Genomic DNA, 20,078 nt, shown 5'->3' with positions numbered 1-20,078 from the left:
GTCTTTCTCTGTCCTATTTCACTTAGCATTATACCTTCTAGGTCCATCCATGTTTTTGCAAATGGGTAAGTTTCATTCTTTTTCATGGCTGGGTAATATTCCATTGTATGTAGATATTACCTCCTCTTAATCCATTCATCTACTGATGGACATTTAGGTTGCTTCCCTATCTTGGCTGTTAAAAATAATATTGCAATGAATGTAAGAGTGCATATTCTTTTCAAATAAATTTTTTCTGTGGATAAATACCCAGAAGTAGAATTGCTGGATCATATGTTTTAGTTTTAGTTTTAATTTTTTGAGGAACCTCCATACTGTTTTCCATGGTGACGGCAGCAAATTACATTCCTATCAATAGTACACAAAGGTTCCCTTTTCTCCATATTTTCACCAACATATGTTACTTGTCTTTTTTATCCTAGCCATTCTGACAGATGTGAGGTGATGTCTCATGGTGGTCTTGATTTACATTTCCCTGATGATTAGTGATGTTGAGCATCTTTTCATGTGTCTGTTGGCCATCTGTATGTCATCTTTGGAGAAATGTCTTCAGATTCTTTGCCTATTTTTTAATTGATTTGTTTTTATGATATTGAATTGAGTTCTTTATATATTTTGGATATTAATCCCTTATCAGTTATGTAATTTGCATATCTCTTTTCCCATTCAGTAGGTTACCTTTTTGTTGATGGTTTTCTTCACTGTGCAAAAGTTTTTTAGTTTTATGTAGTCCCATTTGATTTTTTTGTTTTTGCTTTTGCTTTTGTTGCCTTTGCCTGAGGAGACAGATCCAAAAAAAATAACGTTAAGATCAATGTCCAAGAACCTATTACCTATGTTTTCTTCTAGGAGTTTCGTGGTTTCAGGCCTTACATTTAAGTCTTTACTCCCATTTTGAGTTTATTTTGTATATGATTTAAAAAAAATGGTCCAGTTTTCCCAACATCATTTATTGAGGAGATTGTCTTTTCCCCATTGTATGTTCTTGTTTCCTTTGTTGAACATTAATTGAACATCTAAGCATGGGTTCATTTCTGGATTTTCTCTTCTGTTCCATTAATTAATGCATTTGTTTTTGTGCCACTGCCATTGTATTTTCATTATGATAGCTTTGTAGTATAGCTGGAGATCAGGGCTTTGTTCTTTCTGAAGATTGCTTTGGCTACGCAGGGTCTTTGTAGCTGCGTACAAATTTTAGGATTACCTGTTCTAGTTTTGTGAAAAATGGCATAAGTATTTTCATAGGGATTCCACTGAATCTGCAGACTGTAGGTCAGATTTGGATGTATGGGCATTTTAACAATATTATTTGTTCCAGTCCATGGTATGTCTTCCCATTTATTTGTATTAGCTTCAATTTCTTTCATTGGTGTCTTACCATTTTCAGTGTACAGGTGTTTCATTTCCTCAATTAAAGTTATTCCTAGGTATTTTTTTCTTGATGCAACTGTAAATGATATTGTTTTCATAATTTCTTTCTGATAGTTATTAGTGTATAGAATTGCAAAAGATTTCTGTATATTAATTTTGTTTCCTGCAACAGTACTGAATTCATTTATTAGTTCTAATCATTTTTTAGTGGAGTCTTTACGGTTTTCTATACATAGTGTCATGTTATTTGCAAATAGTCACAGTTTTACTTCTCTTTTCCAATTTGGATGCCTTTTTTTTTCTTGATTGTTATAGCTAGGACTTCCAATACTATGTTGAATAAAAGTGGTAAGATTGAGGGGCACCTGTGGGGCTCAGTTGGTTGAGCATCCAACTCTTGATATTGGCTTGGGTCATGGTATTACAGTTGTGGGATCAAGCCCCACATCAGGCTCTGTGCTATGTGCAGCCTTCTTAGGATTCTCTCTCTGCCCCACCCCCCCCAAAAGTAAACAATAAACATAAAGAATTTATTTTAATTAACTAATTAATTAATATAATTTATTGTCAAATTGGCTAACATACAGTGTATACAGTGTGCTCTTGGTTTTGGGGGTAGATTCTCGTGATTCATCGCTTACATATAACACCCAGTGCTCATCCCAACAAGTGTCCTCCTCAATTCCCATCACCCCTTTCCCCCTCTAATGCCCCCGCCCAAATCAACCCTCAGTTTGTTCTCTGTATTTTAGAGTTTCTTAAGGTTTGCCTCCCTCCCTCCCTCTCTGTTTTGTAACTATTTTTTCCCCTTCCCTTCCCCTAGGGTCTTCTGTTAAGTTTCTCAAGTTCCACATTTGAGTGAAAACATGATATCTGTCTTTCTCTGACTGACTTATTTAACTTAACATAGTACCCTCCAGTTTAATGCACATTGATGAAAATGGCAGGATTTCATTCTTTCTCACTGCCAAGTAGTATTCCATTGTATGTATAAACCACATCTTCTTTATCCATTCATCAGCTGATGGGACATTTAGGCTCTTTCCATAATTTAGCTATTTTTGAAAGTACTGCTATAAACATTGGGGTACATGTGCCCCTATGAATCAGCACTCCTGTATCCCTTGGATAAATTCCTGGTAGTGCTATTGCTGCATCGTAGGGTAGTTCTATTTTTAATTTTTTGAGGAACCTCCACACTGTTTTCCAGAGTGGCAGCACCAGTTTGCATTCCCACCAACAGTGCAGGAGGGTTCTCATTTCTCCACATCCTCACCAGCATCTGTTTTCTACGTTGTTAATTTTAGCCACTCTGACTGGTTTGAGGTGGTATCTCAATGTGGTTTTGATTTGTATTTCCCTGATGATGAGTGATGTTGAGCATGTTTTCATGTGTTGGTTGGCCATCTGGATGTCTTCTTTGGAGAAGTGTCTATTCATGTCTTCTGCCCATTTCTTCACTGGATTATTTGTTTCTTGAGTGTTGAGTTTGGTAAGGTCTTTATAGATTTTGGATACTAGCCCCTTATCCGATATGTCATTTGCAAATATCTTTTCCCATTCCATCAGTTGCCTTTTAATTTTGTTGATTGTTTCCTTTGCATTGCAGAAGGTTTTTATCTTGATGAGGTCCCAGTAGTTCATTTTTGCTTTTATTTCCCTTGCCTTTGGAGAAATGTTGAGCAAGAAATTGCTGTGGCTGAGGTCAAAGAGGTTGTTGCCTGTTTTCTCCTCTAAGGTTTTGATGGTTTCCTGTCTCACATTTAGGTCTTTCATCCATTTTGAGTTTATTTTTGTGTATGGTGTAAGAAAGTGGTCCAGTTTCATTCTTCTGCATGTTACTGTCTAGTTTTCCCAGCACCATTTGCTAAAGAGACGGTCTTTTTTCCATTGGATACTCTTTCCTGCTTTGTCAAAGATTAGTTGGCCATACATTTGTGGGTCCAATTTTGGGTTCTCTATTCTATTCCATTGGTCTATGTGTCCGTTTTTGTGCCAATACCATACTGTCTTGATGATTACAGCTTTGTAGTAGAGGCTAAAGTCTGGGATTGTGATGCTTCCTGCTTTGGCTTTCTTTTTCAGCATAACTTTGGCTATTTGGGGTCTTGTGTGGTTCCATACAAATTTTAGGATTGTTCTAGCTCTGAGAAGAATGCCTGTGCAATTTTGATTGGGATTGTACTGAATGTATAAATTGCTTTGGGTAGTACTGACATTTTAATAATATTCTTCTAATCCATGAGTATGAAATGTTTTTCTATTTCTTTGTGTCTTCTTCAATTTCCTTCATACGTTTTCTATAGTTTTCAGCATACAGATCTTTTACCTCTTTGGTTAGGTTTATTCCTAGGTATTTTATGGTACTTGGTGCAATTGTAAATGGGATCAATTCCTTGATATCTCCGTTGCTTCATTATTGGTGTATAGAAATGCAACCGATTCCTGTACACTGATTTTATATCCTGCGACTTTGCTGAATTCATGTATCAGTTCTAGCAGCTTTTTGGTGGGATCTTTTGGGTTTTCCATGTAGAGTATCATGTCATCTGTGACAAGTTAAAGTTTGGCTGCTTTGTCAATTTGGATGCCTTTTATTACATTTTGTTGTCTGATTGCTGAGGCTAGGACTTCCAACACTATGTTAAACAACAGTGGTGAGGTGAGAGTGCACATCCTTGTCGTGTCCCTGATCTCGGGGGGAAAGCTCTCAATTTTTCCCCATTGAGGATATTAGCTGTGGGCTTTTCATATATGGCTTTTATGATGTTAAGGTAGGTTCCTTCTGTTCGGACTTTCTTGAGGGTTTTTATTAAGAAAGGATGCTGTAGGGGCGCCTGGGTGGCTCAGTTGGTTAAGCGGCCGACTTCAGCTCAGGTCACGATCTCGCGGTCCGTGAGTTCGAGCCCCGCATCGGGCTCTGGGCTGATGGCTCAGAGCCTGGAGCCTGTTTCAGATTCTGTGTCTCCCTCTCTCTGACCCTCCCCTGTTCATGCTCTGTCTCTCTGTGTCTCAAAAATAAATAAACGTTAAAAAAAATTTTTTTTTAAAAAGAAAGGATGCTGTATTTTGTCAAATGGTTTTTCTGAATCTATTGACAGGATCATATGGTTCTTATCCTTCCTTTTACTAATGCGATGTATCACATTGATTTGTGAATACTGAAACAGCCCTGCAGCCCAAGAATGAATCCCACTTGATCATGGTGAATAATTCTTTTAATACGCTGTTGAATTCAATTTGCTAGTATCTTGTTGAGATTTTCTGCATCCATGTTAATCAGGGATATTGGCCTGTAATTCTCCTTTTTTTTGTGGGGTCTCTGTCTGGTTTGGGAATCAAGGTAATGCTGGCTTCATAGAATGAGTCCAGAAGCTTTCCTTCCATTTCTATTTTTTGGAACAGCTTAAGAAGGATAAATGTTAACTCTGCTTTAAGTCTGGTAGAATTACTCTGGGAAGCCATCTGGCCCAGGACTCTATTTGTTGGAAGATTTTTGAAAACTGATTCAATTTCTTCTAGACTAGTTATGGGTCTATTCAAGTTTTCTGTTTCTTCCCATTTGAGTTTTGGTAGTGTGTGGATATCTAGGAATTTGTCCATTTCTTCCAGATTGTCCACTTTGTTGGCATACATTTTTTCATAGTATTCTCTGGTAATTGTTTGTATTTCTGTGGTGTTGGTTGTGATCTCTCTTTCATTCTTGTTTTATATATTTGGGTCCTCTCTTTTTTTCTTTTTGTGAAGTCTGACTAGGGGGTTATCAATTTTGTTTATTTTTTCAAAAAACCAGCTCTTAGTTTCATTGATCTGTTTAATGTTTTGTTGTTGTTGTTGTTTTTTGGGTTTTTTTTTGGGGGGGGGATTCTACATTGTTTATTTCTGCTATAGTCTTTATTATTTCTCTTTTTCCGCTGGCCTTGGGGTTTCTTTGCTGTTTTGCTTCTAGTTCCTTTAGGTGTGCTGTCAGATTTTGTATTGGCGATTTTTCTTGTTTCTTGAGATAGGCCTGGATTGCAATGTATTTTCCTCGTAGGACTTCTTTTGCTGCATGCCAAAGGGTTTGGACTGTTGTGTTTTCATTTTCATTTGTTTCCATATATTTTTAAATTTCTTCTTTAATTGCCTGGTTGACCCATTCATTCTTTAGCAGGGTGTTCTTTAACCTCCATGCATTTGGAGGTTTTCCAAACTTTTTCTCATGGTTGATTTCAAGTTTCATAGCATTGTGATCTTAAGGGTGCATGGTATGATCTCAATTCTTTTTGATTTATTGAGAGCTGTTTTGTGACCCAGTATGTAATCTATTCTGGAGAATGCTCCATGTGCACTCAAGAAGAATGTGTATTCTGCTTTTGGATGAAAAGTTCTGAATATATCTTTCCAGTCCATCTAGTCCAGTGTATCATTCAAGGTCACTGTTTCTTTATTGATTTTCTGCCTAGATGATCTGTCCATTGTTGTAAGTGGAGTATTAAAGTCACCTGTTGTTACTGCATTCTTATCAATAAGATTGTTTATGTTTGTGATTAATTGATTTATATATACAGGTGTTCTCAAATTGGGTGCATAAACATTTATAATTGTTAGCTCTTCTTGATGGATAGACCCTGTAATTATTATATAATGCCCTTCTTCATCTCTTGTTACAGCCTTTAGTTTAAAGTCTAGTTTGTCTGATATAAGTATGGCTACTCCAGCTTTCTCTTGACTTCCAGTAGCATGATAGATGGTTCCCCATCCCCTCACTTGCAATCTGAAGGTGTCCTCAGGTCTAAAATGAGTCTCTTATAGACAGCATGTAGATGAATCTTGTTTTGTATCTATTCTGATACCCTATGTCTTTTGTTTGGAGCATTTAGTCCATTTACATTCAGCATTATTGAAAGATATGGATTTAGTGTCATTGTGTTATCTGTAGATTTCATGCTTGTGGTGAGGTTTCTGGACCTCTGCAGTCTTTACAGCATTCTACTCACAGACTCCCCCTTAAGATCTCTTGCAGGGTTGGTTTAGTGGTCACGAACTCCTTCAGTTTTTGTTTGTCTTGGAAAGCCTTTATCTCTCCTATTCTGAATGACAACCTTGCGGGGTAAAGGATTCTTGGCTGCATAATTTTCCTATTCAGCACATTGAATATTTCCTGCCACTCCTTTCTGGCCTGCCAAGTTTCAGTGGACAGGTCTGCTACTACCCTTATGTGTCTACTCTTATAGGTTAAGGCCCGTTTGTCCCTAGCTGCTTTCAGAATTCTCTCTTTATCTTTGTATTTTGCCAGTGTCACTGTAATATGTTGTGGAGACCTATTCTTGTTACATCTGAAGGGAGTTCTCTATGCCTCCTGGATTTGCATGTCTGCTTCCTTCCCCACATTGAGGAAGTCCTCAGCTATAATTTGTTCAAGTAAACCTTCTGCCACTTTCTCTCTCTCTCTTCTTCTTCTGGAACTCCTATGATACAGATATTATTATGTTTCATTAAATCACTTAGTTCTCTAATTTTCCCCTCATGGTCTATATTTTTTTTAATCTTTTTCTCAGCTTTATCATTTTCCATAATTTGAATAAAAGGCTTAAGAGTGAGGGGTGCCTGGGTAGCTCAATTGGTTGAACTTCCAACTCTTGATATTGGCTTGGGTCATGGTCTTGCAGTTGTGGGATCAAGCCCTGTGTCAGGCTCTGTGCTAGTGTGCAGCCTACTTGGGATTCTTTCTCTCTTTCTGCCCCTCCCCCCATCAAAAGTAGACAAAGTAAACATTAAAAATTTTTTTTAAAAAGTGGTGAGAGTGGGCATCTTTGTCTTGTGTCTGATCTTAAAGGAAAAGCTTTTAGCTTTTCACCATTGAGTATGATGTTATTTGTGGGTTTGTCATATATTGCTTTTATCATGTTGAGGTATGTTCCTTCTAGACTCACTTTGTTGAGTTTTTATCATAAGTGGATGTTGAATTTTGTCATGCTTTTTCTGCATCTATTGAGATAATTATATAATTTTTATCCCTCTGTTTATGTGGCTTATCATGTGGATTATCTGTGTACTTTTGGATATTGAAACTTCCTTGAATCCCTGGAACAAATCCCGCTTGATCACTGCCTATTATCCTTTCAATATATTACTGAATTTGGTTTGCTAATATTTTGTTGAAGATACTTGTACGTATGTTCATCAGTGATACTGGCCTGTAATTTTCTTTTCTTCCTTTTTCTTTTCTTTTTCTTTTCTTTTTCTTTTCTCTTTCTTCTTTCTTTCTTTCTTTCTTTCTTTCTTTCTTTCTTTCTTTCTTTCTTTCTTGACTGTCTTTGTCTGGTTTTGGTATTAGAGTAATGCTGGCCTCAGAATGTGTTTGGAAGTATTCTTTCTCTTCTATTTTTTTTTTTTTTTTTTTTTGGCAATAGTTTGAGAAGGATAGGTGTTAACTCTTTTTTAATGTTTAGTAGAATTCACCTATGAAGCCATCTGGTACTGGACTTTTATTTGCTGGAAATTTTTGATTTCCAATTTTTTTGATCAAAATCAAAATTTTGATTACTGATTCAATTTCAGTATTTATAATTTGTTCAGATCTTGCATTTCTTCTTCATTCAGTCTTAGAAGATTGGGCATTTCTTGGAATTTATCCTGACCTTTGACTCTAATGCAATCCACGGTGGGTTAGAACATCAGGTTTCTTGCACTAGCTGTGTCTCTCACAGGTTGTGTCATCTCAGGCAAATCCTAAAACCCACCTAGCTCCAGCTTCCTCGATGTTCAATAAAGACTACTGAACATGATGTCTTTAAATATCTTTCCAGTTCTATGCTTAAATTACTAGATTATGGAATTGAGAAAATCGGTGTGGCAACCTGTGTGTCTTTGTCTAGAGGGTTTTATGGCTTTCTTTAATGGGGACAATGGTGCTTGATATCACATTAATGAACTATCCTCTTGCATATATCATGACGAATTTTAGTGCATAGGTACAGATGGGACTAATGGGGTGAAATATTTCATATTGGGATTCCCTGACAGAGTCTAATATATTTAGCTGCTGTCAATTTACAGTATCTGGATAAATGACTGTGAACAGAGAAAAAAAACAATGGATTACGGACAAAAATCATACCAAAGTATAGACAGTTAGAACCCTCCCGACCAACACACATACATCCCAAAATAAAACTCATGGTGCCAGCATTTTTTTTCTGTTTTTTGTGGTACTGTGCGATTTTTTTGTATCCTAAATGAAACAACCAATTTATTCAATTAACGTTTATAACTGTCCTCTATATACCAAGCACTGTGCCAGGCACTAGGTGGAAAATTGTGAATAAGACATTCCCAGTAATAAGCCAAGGAGAGTTAAGTGAGGAAAAGATATATAAACTGTTAATTGAGAATGGTAAGTTATGCACAGGATACATATTTTTAGAATGGTCTGGCATGTTTGACCCCAACCCTGACTGTCTATTAAAATCACTTGGGGGAGATTTTAGAAAATAACGGGGCATAAGCATGGGTAGAACTCAGAAATCAGTGTTAAATGAAACAAAAATTCTCCTGGTGATTAGTGCAGCCAAGGTTTAGAATCCCTGAGCTAATATCCAGCTCATTGGGAAATTTATTATTCAGTCTTTCAATTATGCATGCATTAATAGACAAATCCTAGAGATTAAATCATTCCTTCGTCCTTCCATTCATCTTTCTATCTATCCAATACTGATTAAGCACAACTATGTTTCAGCCACTGTACTAAGCCACTGAAGAAAGGACACCTGTTAGATAAACTCCTTCTCCCATGGAGGTCTGGTACAGGCAAATGCTTGTTTGGAGTTCTCCTAGTAAGTATGATAGGCTCTGAAAAATTCTGCTAAAATGCCCTGTTTTGTCCACAGAAATGAGAATAGACTGAGTGAATGGCAAGGCACTTATATTCTAGGAAATGCATTATAGTACCTGAGGCTGGACTCTTCATCTCTAATGGTTCAGGGCCACACCTGTGGCAGGAAGGGGGTACACATTCCAAGCCCAGGTGGGTAGGTTATGGGGAAAGTGCCTATTCCTCCATGTGAGGGATAAGTTTCCCTACTACAGACAGGCTCCTTGTTGTGGAAGGTAGACCACTTCCATTTTCAAAAACACACATACAAGACAGAGGTGATTGAGAGATGTATTCCTCCTGGCACACTATAGTATTAAGCACCAATAACAGTAAGAAAAGCCCACTGGGGGCTGGGCACTTGACACACATCATCATTTCTTTTCTTTCTTTCCTTCTTTTTTTTTTTTTTTTTTGAGTTTTATTTATTTAAGTAATCTCTATACCCAACATGGGCCTCGAACCCACGACCCTGAGATTAAGAGCCACATGCTCCTCCAATTGAGCCAGCCAGGTGCCCCAACATACATCATCATTTAATTTAATTCTCACAACTGCCCTACATGTAAGTATAGCCTCCATTTTACGTGAGAAAAAACTGATGCTCTGAGGCAAAGACTAATTTGTCCAAAGTCACAAATCTGGGATTCAAGGTCAGGACTTTCTAACTCCAAAGGCCTGTACTCCTTCCACTTTCTTGAAGTTGGGAGTAGAGGAAAGAGGGAGGCAGGCTATCTAATTTAGCTATATAATGCATGTCTCTTGTAGGTAGATGTTATTCCTACTTAGGCCAGAAGCAATATATAGCCATTTATACATTTTTAAGCAGGAAAGTGACACTGATATACTGTGTCATGCCCAATTTCTGAAGGCAGTAGAGATTATGGGCAGACTGCAGGCAGAGATAGTCCCGACAGGTATTTGAGAGTCTATTTTAGGGTAACCACAGGAGGACAGTGAAAGTGGGGGATAGGTAATACAGGAGACCTTTTGGATGAAGAATTGACAATGTTTAGAATCTGTGAAAGAGGAGAAAGGAATCAAAAGAGACTGAAGTATCTAGCTTGGGTGACAGGATGGTGATGTCACTAGCCTACACAGGGCAGGCTGTCAGGGCAGGGGATACAGAACTGAGTTTCACACGTGCTGAATATAGAGTGCTTGTAGGAGAGCCAGCAAATATGGGCCTTGGAAATAAGGGATGAAGAGATGTGGAATACTCCAGGGCATTTCTGACATCAGCACAGAGGTGACAGTTAAAGCTGTGGGAATGGATGGGATGGACCTAGAAGGGAACTGAATAGGAAGGGGCATAGCAGGGAAAGGGGTTTTATTTGTTTACCTTACACTGCCTGGAATTATCTAAAGTACACTTTGGCATTCTGCAATTTTTCTCCTGCTTGAAAAATTGTTTTAAAAATAACCAGCATGTTTACAGGTTTCTAACATTTCCTCTATTTGTGAACAGTTTATAACCCTCATGTACTTCACCTGGCTACCCTGATGTTAACATCGTACACAACCATGGTGCATTGACCAAACCTAAGAAAGGAAGCATTATGCAAATTATAGACTTTATTCAAATTTCACCAATTGTCTAATGTCCTTTTTTCTAGTCAAGGATCCAATCTGAATACAACATTGCATTTATAGTTTCCTATTTATATATAATGTAAGCATTTGCAGGAAAACTTGAGACCTAAAGATACATGCCAAATAGGAAACCTAGGACGCAGTCTTTGAGTGGGGCAGCTAGCGTAGCAACATAGGATAGTCCAATAAGGGGACACGGAATGTTTGAGCATGGCTCAATGGGAGGAATAATCTTTAAACAGCAAATGCTTAATAATGAAATCCCTTAAATAAAGTAAAATAAAAGCAATGTGTCAGAAGGGCTAAGAAATGGAGACATAGTGAATCAAGTAGGTAGGCTGGAAAATCATTTCAAGATTAGCTTCTACCTCTTCCGTTGGTTTGTACAAACGTAGGTCAGCCGGACACTGTGGGAGAAGGAAACTGACTGAAATGGACCGTAGCAGGAACAAACACAGGGCAGGGTCATCTCGATGTTTTGCCACTTAGTCCTTCCTGCTCTAAAATCCTAAGACTTCTATGACAGAGTACACAGGATGTAAGAAATAATTATAAACTTACAAATCAAATCGTACTGGTAGACTCTTCCCAGAGTACTACAGCCAGTCCGTTCATTAACCAGTTAACAACTTAGTGCATAAAACAAGCCAGGTGTTGTGCTAAGGGCTGGAGATGAATGTGTCAATGAACACAGTTGATGAGCAATGATTTCCAGATTCTCCTTACTGGGCTAGGTCCTTCTTGCTTCCAAACACTGCTCATTAACTACCACCCCTCTTCTCACAATAACTAACCAACTTTGAGCACAGTCATCTAACATTATTTGTACTGCTAAAGTTATCTATGTGTTTAATGTTTCTGGGTGTGAATATATTTCACGTTTGTCTTCTCTCCCCGCAGAAGCACCTCATCTACTGTCTCCTCTCTACCACCTGTCAGTGTCTACTACTATAATTTATACGGGGTCGGTCATAACAGACACAAAGAACTAGAAAATGCAATATATGCAGAAAAGATAAAGGAACAAAGCTGAGTGTGTCTGGAGAAGATGTGTTCAGGAGATATGGTGGTGGCCACAAAATCCACAGGCTTTTAAGACGATAATGCCAATCAGCTTTTCTTTTCCCTCAGGATGGCAATTGTAGCACAAAAGCACTAAAGTCAAATACGACCATAAATTTCCTGAGAGGGAAGACTGAGAGGTATTAAAATGTATCTCCTTACTGGTGCTTTTTATTTTTTATTTATTTATTTATTTATTTATTTATTTATTTATTTATTTTTAAAAATTTTTTTTAATGTTTATTCATTTTTGACACAGAGAGAGACAGAGCATGAACGGGGGAGGGTCAGAGAGAGGGAGACACAGAATCCAAAACAGGCTCCAGGCTCTGAGCTGTCAGCACAGAGCCTGACGCGGGGCTCGAACTCACAGACCGCGAGATCATGACCTGAGCCAAAGTCGGCCGCTTAACCGACTCAGCCACCCAGGCGCCCCCTTACTGGTGCTTTTTAATGTAAATTAAAAAAAAATTTTTTTCCAGCCATTTAGAAGTAGGAACACACTCTTGTGCTTAGAGAAGGTAAGGGTTTCAAAGGCAGGGCCAGATATCAGGCTGTTCCTCTTTCTCACTGCCTCCCATCTTCATGGCAGGTTGGGTTTGCAAGACGGTCTCTGAAAATCTCCTTTAGGCAGACCATCCAAAGGAAAGCAAGGGGGTAAATAATAACATAAAAGCGAAGTCCAGGAAAGGCCTGCAACTTCCCATCAGGGTGACACCAAGGGCTCTTCCCTGCTGTGGTTTACGTGGGCAAGTTGGCTCAATCGACCAAGCTCTTTAGGAAATGGACCGAACGAGTTGGGACCCCCAGGGGCCAGTTTCCCTTACACTCTGAGTAGTAAAAGGGGCTGCAGAGGACCTGTGGACCCAGTGTGTGCTCGGGTAGCAGTAAACTGCCTTGGGCAGAGCTGCCTAGGGGATGCAGAGAAAAGTTCACAGCCACTTCAGGGACCCCTGGGGGAGTGATTCATGTCCAGGAGGCAAAGCCGGGTGTTCCTTTAAGATAGTCATGTCAGCATTAATTTTACTATTAATGTATTCAATAAAGAATGGATGATTATTTGCATTTCGTCAGAAAACACTACTTGTGATCATCATACCTCCCAGTGAATTTAATGCAAATGAAATCCAACCTTACAACCTCTATGACTTGTCACTGTGGTAAAAACCTAAAATCAGCATATGTTTCAATGCAATAAATAGATGCAGGGTACGTAATATGTGACGGGCCTTGTGCTAGGCCCTGGAGCTTTGGAGAAAACATGGCTTTTTAATAGCAAAGAATATGCAGACAAGTGGGATACACGGGCAAGTAAGCAAATGGCTCCAGTTCACGAGGCGGAGTGCTGAGACCGGGAGACATACCTGCAGGGGTGAGGGAAACCTGCAGAGCACCTGCTCGGGAAGGCCTCAGAGAACTGCCCATTGGTAATCTGAAGGTGTGGAAGGAGGGGAGTTCTAGGTGGAGGGAGCAGCACACGTGACAGCACAGAGGCCGGTGTGAGCAAAGTGCTCTCAGGGGACCGGCTGTGTGGGAGGAAGAAAGAGCAGTGCACACGTACAGATGGGTAGGAGCTTAGAAAGGCAGGGCAGAGCCAGAAACGAGAGGTCTCCCAATGCCTTGCTACGCATCTACCTCAAAAGAGATGGGGCTGCCACAGAAGTGTAGGAGGACAGCATGGTTAGATCTGTGACTTTAAAAGAACCCTGGCAGCAGAAGGGGATGGGGACGAGACAGAGGGATGGACAATTTTTTGTAAATTAGGCGAGAAATGATGGGGGCCTGGACAGAATTTAAATGGCTACTCTGGGGTTGTAGAGAGTGGGCCTGCCACAAGATAGATTTCTGTAGCAGAATCCACAGGTCATGCTGACTAACAGGAAGTGAAGGCCAGGAAGGAGCCTGGGATTATTCAGTTTTCCGGCTAGGTCCACTAGGTAAATGGCATGTCCACTTACTGGCAGAGGGAACAAGGAAGAGGAATTGTCTTTGCGCAACAGGTAGCTCAGTTGGGGCAGAGGACTAGAACTGTTTGCAGAATGTCCAGGGAAAGTCGTCCAGGAGTCCAGGCAAGAGATTTGTGTGCCCTTAGCCTACAGGTTGAAGGTGAAGCCGTAAGTGCTAGCCCAGGACAGCACATATTAGAAAAACAGAAAACCCAGACTGGATCCTGGCAGAACAGTATTAGTTAGGGAGTGGATGCGGGAAGAAGACTGGGAAGGAGCAGGTGATAGGAGGGAGAAAAAGCAGAAGAGCCAGGAGCAGCAAAGCCAAGAAAGGAGAGAATTTCAAGAAGGAAAAAGAGGGTCAGTGGCATCCAAGGCAGTGGAGAGGTCAAATAATATGAGTAAGACTGTCACAAAGCCCGAGAAGTTTCTGCTGGATTTGGCAAATGGGAATCATTAGCGACCTGGAACGAACTGATTTCAGGAGAGGAAGAGGGAAGTCAGATTGCAGAGGGGTGAAGGACTATGGATTACTCTTTAAAGAAGTAGCCCTTAAAAAAAGAGACTGGGCCATAGCTAAAAAAAAAAAAAAAAAAAAGGTAGGACTAAGAAGGGATCTTTTCCTTTTTTAAACAAGAAAATGTATTATTTCAATTAGAAAAACCTTTTTAATTGTCGTTAATATACAATATTAGTTGCAGGTATGTAACAAAGTGATTCAACATTACATAAATTAGAAAATAAGCACTTAAAAATCTAGTTACCGTCTGTCACCACACATTATCATTAAAATTTTAATTCCCTATGCTGTATTTTACATCTCTGTGACTTATTTACAATTGGAAATTTGTGCCTCTTAATCCTCTTCACCTATTTCACCCTTCCACCCTCTCTTTAGCAACCACCAATTAGTTTGTTTCCATTTTTTGTTTATTCTTTTGTTTTATTTTTTAGATTCTACATGTAAGTGAAATCATGGTTCTTGTCTTTCTCCGGCTTATTTCACTTAGCATAATACCCTCTACATCCATCCATGTTGTCACAAACGGCAATATTTCTCCAGGTGACCCCAAGATTTCGTTTAAAAAACATTTATTTTAATTTTTTTAATGTTTTATTTATGTTTTGAGAGAGAGAGAGACAGACAGAATCCACGAAGCAGGCTCCAGGCTCTGAGCTGTCAGCACAGAGCCCGATGCGGGGCTCGAACCTGTGAACCATGAGGTCACGACCTGAGCCAAAGTCAGATGCTTAACCGACTGAGCCACACAGGCGCCCCAACCAAAATTTCATTTTTGAAATCAGATTATGGCTGAGTAATATTCCACTTTGTGTATGTATACCACAATTTCTTTATCCATTCATCCACTGATAGACACTTCAGTGGTTTCCATATCTTGGCTACTATAAATAATGCTGTAATGAACACAGGGGTACATACATCTTTTTGAATTTCCATTTTCTTCAGATAGATACCCAGAAATGGAATTGCTGGATCATCTGATTTTAGTTCTATTTTGAATTTCTGGAGGAACCTTTTTACTCTTTTCCATAGTGGTTGCAACAAGTACATTCCCACCAACACTGCATAAGGGATCCCTTTTTTCTATATCTTTGCTAACATTTTTTATTTCTTGTATTGATACTAGCCACTCTGAAAGGTATGATATCTTCCTATGGTTTTGATTTACATTTCCCTGATGATTAGTGATGTTGAGCATCTTTTCATGTGTCTGTTGGTTATCTGTATGTCTTTAAAAAAAATATCTATTTTAGGTGATTTGTCCATTTTTTCATCAGGTTTTTTTTTATACTGATGAGTTATTTATATATTTTGGATATTGATCCCTTATTTGCAAATATCTTCTCCCATTCAGTAGGTTACCTTTCCATTTCATTAATAGCTTCCTTTGTGGGGCAAAAGTTTTTAGTTTGATATTGTCCCAACTGTTTGTTTTTGCTTTGTTTTTTATCAACTGAGGAAACCGATCCAAAAAAATAGCTAAGACTGATGTCCAAAAGTTGACTGCCTACGTTTTCTTCTAGGAGTTTTATGGTTTCAGGTCTTACATTTAAGTCTTTAATTCATTTTGTTTATTTTTTGTATATGGTGTAAGAACGTGGTCCAATTTTCTAGGCACCATTTATTGAGACTGTCTTTTCCCCATTGTATATTCTTACCTTCTTTGTTGTAGATTAGTTGACCATATGAGTGGGTTTGTTTCTGGGCTATTCTGTTTTATTGATCTATGTGTCTGTTTTTGTGCTAATACCATCCTGTTTTGATGATTATAGCTTTGTAATATAGTTTGAAATCAGGAGGCACGATACCTCAAGATTGTTTTTGCTACTCTAGATCTTTTGCTATTCCATACAAATTTTAGGTTTACTTGTTCTAGTTCTGTGAAAAATGCCACTGGTATTGTGACAGGGGTTGCACTGAATCTGTACGTTGCTTTGGGTAGTAAGAACATTTTAACAACATTCTTTCAAACCTTGAACACAGTATATTCTATTGTGTCATCCTCAGTTTTTCTCATTAGGGTATTTCATCTTCTTGGTTAAATTTATTCCCATGTATTTTATTCTTCTTAATACACTTGTAAATGGGATTGTTTTCCTAATTTCTCTTTCTGCTTGTTTGTTAATGCATAATAATTGCAACAGATTTCCATATATTAATTTTGTGTCCTGCAACAGTACTGAATTCATTTATTCTAACAGTTTTGTAGTGGAGTCTTTAGGATCTAGCACAGGTTTACTTCCTCTTTTCCAATTTGGATACCTTTTATTTCTTTTTTCTTGTGGGAGTGCTGTAACTAAAACTGCTAATACAATGTTGAATAAAAGTGGTGAAAGTGGGCATCTTTGTCTTGTGCCTGATCTTAGAGGAAAAGCTTTCAGCTTTTCACCAATGAGTATGATGTTAGCTGTGGGTTTGTCATATAAGATCTTTATGATGATGAGGTATGTTCCCTCTGTACCCACTTTGAGAGTTTTTATCATAAATGGATGAATTTTGTCCAATGCTTTTTCTGCATCTATTGAGATGACTGTATGATTTTTATCCTCCTTTTTGTTAATGTGGTATATCAGGTTGGTTTTGTGGAGATTAAACCATCTTTGTATCCCAGTAATAAATCCCAGTTGACTATGGTATATGATCCTTTTCATGTATTGTTGGCTTTGGTTTGCTAATATTTCACTGAAGTTTTTTTGCATCTATATCAAAGCTATTGATCTGTAATTTCCTGTTTTTTTTGTTTTTTTTGTTTTTTTTAATGTCTTTGTCTGGTTTTGGTATCAGGGTAATGCTGGTATTGTAGAATGAATTTGGAAGCATTTCTTCATCTGAAATTTTTTGGAATGCTTCATCTGGTCCTGGACTTTTGTTTGCTGAGGAGAACAGAAAGTCTGTTCAGATTTTCTATTCCTTCCTTATTCAGTCTTGAAAGATTATATGTTCCTAGGAATTTATCTACTTCTAGCTATCCAATTTATTGCTCATAGTCTTTTAAATCCTTTGTATTTCTCTAGTGTTGGTTGTGACGTCTCTCATTTCTGATTTTACTTATTTGAGCCCTCTTTTATTCTTGAAGAGTCTGGCTAGAGGTTTGTCAATTTTGTTTATTTTGGAGAACCAGCTCTTAGTTTCATTAATTTTTTTATTGTTTTCTTAGTCTCTATTTCATTTATTTCTGCTATGATATTTATTATTTCCTTCCTTCTAGTAATGTTGGGTTTTGTTTGTTCTTTTACTGGTTCCTTTATGTGTAAGGTTAGACTGTTAGACATTTTTGTTTCTTGAGGTAGGCCTGTATATCCTCTTAAAACTGTTTTTGCTGGATCCCATAGATTTTGGAATGTTGCTTCCATTTTCATTTGCCTGAAGGTGTTTTTTAAATTACTTCTTTGATTTCTTCATTGACCCATTGATTGTTTAGTACCATGTTGTTTAGCCTCCGAGTATGTGTGTATTTTTCTAGTTTTTTCTTGTAATTGGTTTCTGCTTTCATACTGTTGTGATTGCAAAAGATGCTTGATATGATTTCAATCTTCTTAAATTTATTGAGACTTGTTTTGTAGACTAATGTGTAATTTTGGAGAAGGTTTCATGTGCATTTGAAAAGAATATGCATTCTACTGTTTTGGGATGGGACATTATGTATCTATTAAGTCCATTTGGTTTAATGTGTCATTTAAGGCCATTGTTTCTTTCTTTCTTTCCTGTTCTTTTAAGTTCATTTATTTTGAGAGAAAAAGAGAGAGACAGAGAAAGGGGGGGGGGGGTGCGGGGAAGAGGGCAGAGAGAGAATCCCAAGTAGGCTCTACCACTGTCAGCACAGAGCCTGACACGGAGATCAAACTCCCAAATTCTGAGATCATGACCTGAGCCAAAATCAAGACCTGGATGCTTAAGTGACTGAGCCAGCCAGGTGCCCCTAGTCTATTTACATTTAACGTAGTTATTGATAGGTATGGACTTATTGCCATTTTGTTAATTGTTTTCTGGTTGTTTTTGTAGTTCTTCTCTGTTCTTCCTTCTCTTGCTCTCTTATGATTTGATGACTTTCTTTAGTGTTATGTTTGGATATTTGTATCTTTATTTTTTGTGTACCTATTACAGGTTTTGGGTTTGTGGTTACCATGAGTTTCATATACAATACCCTATGTATATGGCAGTCTATTTTAGGTTTATTGTCGCTTAAAGTTTGAACACCTTATAAAAGAACACACTACATTCTTAACCACACCCCCCATGTTTCATCTATCTGATCTATTCTGCATCTTTTTTTTCAAAGTTTATTTATTTTGAGAGAGAGAGCATATGCATGAGCAAGTGGGGGAGTGGCAGAGAGAGGAGGAGAGAGAGAATCCCAAGCAAGTTCTGCACCGTAAGCACAGGCCTGACACAGGGCTTGACCCCATGAACTGTGAAAGCATGAGCTGAGCTGCGGTCAAGAGTCAGACACTCAACCGTCTAAGCCACCCAGGTGCCCCTATTTTGCATCTTTCTATTTTGTGTATCCCTTTATGAATTATTGTAGATATAGTTGATATTACCACTTTTGTCTTTTACCATTTATACTAGCTTTATAAGTGGTCAACCACTACCTTTACTATATATTTGCTTTTACCAGTGAGATTTTTTTCCTTCATAATTTTCTTCTACTTATGGCCTTTTCTTTTCCACTTAAAGGAGCCTCTGTAACATTTCTTGTAAGACTGGTTTAGTGGTGATGAACTCAAAATTTTGTTTGTCTGGAAAACTTTTTATCTCTCTTTCAATTTTGAATGATAAACTTACTGGGTAGAGTATTCTTGGTTGTAAGATTTTTCCTTTCAGTCTCTATGCCTGAATATATAATGTCACTCCCTTCTACCCTGCAAAGTTCCTGCTGAAAAATCATTTGATGGTTTTATGGGTATTCCCTTGTATGTAACTAGTTGCTTTTTTCTTGCTGCTTTTAAAATACTCTTCTTAATTTTTGACACTGTATTTATTATGTCTTGGTGTGGCTCTTTTTAGGTTCATTTTGTTTTGGACTCCCTATGCTTCCTAGAACTGGATGTCTGTTTTCTTCCCCAGGCTAGAGAGGTTTCAGTTATTACTTCTTCAAATAAGTTTTATGCCTCAAAAAGATTCTTTTCTTAAAGTTGGGAGAGACTTGGGCATACTCATATGCTAAAATGAAGGTGCTAGTAAAGGAGGAAACTATAGATACAAAAGTAGGGATAACTGACAGAGCCTGGCCCTGGAATGGCCTAGAGAAAATGAGAGGCGGACCCAGCTGGAAGCTCTTTTGCACACACATGCACACATACGTCTCCTGTATTTTCTTAATTGAAATGTTTAAATTAAATGTTTCAATAGAAATGCTTCATTTCTATTAAAATGTTACATAAAAGGTAGTTACTGATTTCTCCAATATTCCCTCTAAAAGTCAACATATTGGGAACCAAAGGCTGCAAACTAACTGAAAGTAATCTAATTTTGCAATCCTCTGGTAAACATGATCTTTGCTACAGAACGGTGCTGTCTTTTGCTTTCTGATGAGGTGACTGTGTGTTTAGGGTTTTCTGTGATGAAGTGAGCTTACTGGACTGCAGGGCTATTAATCATCAGATCTGACAGCATTTCTCCAGCAAGCCAACCATGAGAACAGCCCAGCTCATGCCAATGCAAGTTCATCTGGTCAGTCCTGCCATCAGAGCCAAAGGACAAATGTGTTGGAGAGAGTCAACTCCAC

At 38.2% G+C, this 20,078-nt stretch overlaps 1 protein-coding gene across 7 annotated transcripts in view; it reads right to left on the bottom strand.

The window, feature by feature from the left end:
• The window catches only part of PLEKHM3 (pleckstrin homology domain containing M3), a 196,900-nt gene that overhangs the window by 80,117 nt on the left and 96,705 nt on the right, over positions 1-20,078 (bottom strand). The gene's annotated exons all lie outside the window — the stretch shown is intronic.

Source organism: Panthera pardus, unplaced genomic scaffold (genome assembly GCF_024362965.1).
Source record: "Panthera pardus isolate Hobbes unplaced genomic scaffold, ASM2436296v1 HiC_scaffold_10, whole genome shotgun sequence".
Classification (NCBI taxonomy): domain Eukaryota; kingdom Metazoa; phylum Chordata; class Mammalia; order Carnivora; family Felidae; genus Panthera; species Panthera pardus.
Note: the sequence above shows the minus strand (reverse complement) of the source record. Positions and strands in the feature narration are given on the sequence as shown.